Genomic DNA, 2,911 nt, shown 5'->3' on the forward strand with positions numbered 1-2,911 from the left:
TACCGTGCTAGAAAACTACTAACACCCGAAAGTATCCTGTACCTCTATAAGGCCACCATTCGCCCATGTATGGAGTATTGCTGCCACATCTGGGCTGGTGCATCTGCTACTAGTCTCTCGCTCCTTGACAAGGTTCAAAAGAGAGTCGCAAATCTGATAGGCCCTGAACTGGCATCTAAGCTTCAGCCTCTGTCCCATCGACGAAATGTTGCATCCCTCTGCCTGTTCTACAAGTATTTTAGTGGTGAATGCTCTGATGAACTGCAATCACTTGTGCCCCCACGACGCGAGCACCCTCGACAAACCCGACAGGCTACTAGATCCCACCCCCACACTAGATGTAAAAGATCTTTTTACTCCAATAGTTTCTTCCCCAGAACCGCAAGACTCTGGAATTCCATTCCAGGTCCCTGCTTCCCCAACAGTACTGACGTGCAGAAGTTCAAGTGTAACGTGAACCGACACCTTGCTGCCCAAATCCCTACATAGTACCCCAGTAGTTGGTGCCCCTGATAGTAGCCCCCTACACCAAAGTGGCAATTTGCCTTGTTTGGGGTGAAAATGTAATAAAAAAAAAAAAAAAAAAAAGGCTTCCGCTCAACCGAAACGAAGTAAAGTTTTAAATAATTCGCAGTTGTAATTTTTCGTATCGCAGATTGTACTTTTAACATTTGGAAGAGAATCACTAGGAACTGAATTTTATTTCATACTTTATCTGTTACGCTACATGTTCTTGCAGACAATTCTAGTATGAATCTTAGAAGGTGATTTATTTATTGTGGACTATTATCTTCATCTTTTTAAGTTGTTCCACAACTATTCGGCCAATCTCCTAACTGCATCCTGAGGATGCAGTTAGGAGTTTCGGAGTTCCTATCCCTTCGCGGTTACCACCTGGCGAAGGCCAGAGGAATAGTTGGCCGAAACATTGTGAAACAACAACTAAAAATTATGAGGATAATAATCTGCAATAAATAAATTAATAAATAAAACTCATCTCAATAATGAATTACAATTAAAAAATATGTGAATCTTAGAAGCCTTAAATTTATTCTTTTTTTTTCTTTTTTATTATTTTTGATGTGAAATTTTATCATTTATTACTAAAAGATTATCATCTATTACTACATATTATTAAGTTATTGCAAAAATAATATCGTTTTCTGACGTTCAATTTAAAAGTAAGCCAATCTCTCTAATCTTTCTCTTAACGACAAACTGACACCACAAGACAAAATGCAATTCTTTTCCTAACAAGATGGCGCTACATGCCACACATCCTACAAGTCACTGACATGAGTTCATAACATGTTTACGGAAGCGAGAACAATAAGCAAAGGGTTATGGCCACCACGTTCCCCGGACTTGGCATCATGTGATTTTTTTTTTTTTATCTTTGATGGACTTTAAAACAAAAACTTTATGCAAATAATCTTCATAATCTAGATCAACATAACGAGACCATTATCAACGCTATCAGGAGAATAACCAAAGAATCACCAGACAGCAGTATCTGCAAACGTTGTTAAACGTCCCCAGAAATACACAGATGTCAACAGGGAGCGGTTTCAGCATCCTACAGGTAATTTAAACAATAAAAGAATGTTACTTCTGTCTAGGACATTTTGTGGGCTACTTTTAAGTGGGCCACTCTATATTATTATAGAGACGTGAAGAAACAAACCAAGTTATGTGTTCATCAACGTTTCGTCTTTATTGCGAGACTTCCTCTGGATGAATGAAATTAAGAAAACAAAACACCAGTGCAAATATTTGAAAAAAATATGTTTGATGTAATGAAATATATAACCTTGTATTTCAGAAACAAAAAAAGTCGTTGGAAATTCTAAAAAAAAAGAAAAAAAAAAAAGCGTTTTTTAAATTTTTTTTTTTATTTTTATATTTTCACCCCAAACAAGGCACAATGCCACTTTGATGTAGAGGGCTACTATCAGGGACATAATCTACAGGCGTACTATGTGGATTTATTTTATGTAATATACATTTTGTTGCAATTTAAAAACATTTCATCTAGCAATTAATGATATAGATATAAAATTTTCAATTATTTTTTAAAGTGTAACAGAATGTACATTACATAAAATAAATCCAAGTTAATTTTTTTATTCAATTTAAATTAAATTTTCATACCTTACTTTGTAAAATTTATAAAAGTGCACTTTTAAGATAAATAAATTTCAAATTGAATCTTGTACCTTTATTTTTAAAGCCTATAGTAAAAACATTTTGTTAACAATTTTCATTGGATGAAATGCTTTTCTAAATTATATATATGTATATATATATATATATATATATATATATATATACACTTGTGCCCGATATTATTCATACCCCTCGTATCTTTGAGATTTCTATAAGAATATTGCTCAAACCAGAAGGTAGACAATATTAAAGGGATTTCAGACAATAAATCAAGCATAGGCATTTAATTTAAACTCAACAAATAAATAAATTATCCAAGTTTGAAACATTATACAAAGAAAAACAATAATGGCACTAGTTCAAAATTATTCATACCTCTCTTACTAATAGTCAATAGCATGCCCTTTATTCTTAATAACTGCCTGTAACCGTTTTGGATATTTATCAACAAGGTTTTTACAAGCATCATCACTGATTTTTGACCATTCTTCAATGCAGTAGTTCTCCAAATCCCTCAAATTTCTAGGTTTCCGCTTTTTAACCTCAGTTTTCAATATGTGCCAGAGGTTTCCGATAGGGTTCAGGTCGGGACTCTGGCAAGGCTATTCAAAAACATTAATTTGATTATCCTCAAACCATTTCTTGACTATTTTGGCAGTATGTTTTGGATCATTATCCTGTTGAAGGGCCCAGTTTGGTCCTAAATTGAGATTCTCCGCATCCTGTCTAATGTTTTTCTGGAGTA

The sequence above is a fragment of the Euprymna scolopes genome, chromosome 24 (genome assembly GCF_053919585.1).
Source record: "Euprymna scolopes isolate OS-2025 chromosome 24, ASM5391958v1, whole genome shotgun sequence".
Lineage (NCBI taxonomy): Eukaryota > Metazoa > Mollusca > Cephalopoda > Sepiida > Sepiolidae > Euprymna > Euprymna scolopes.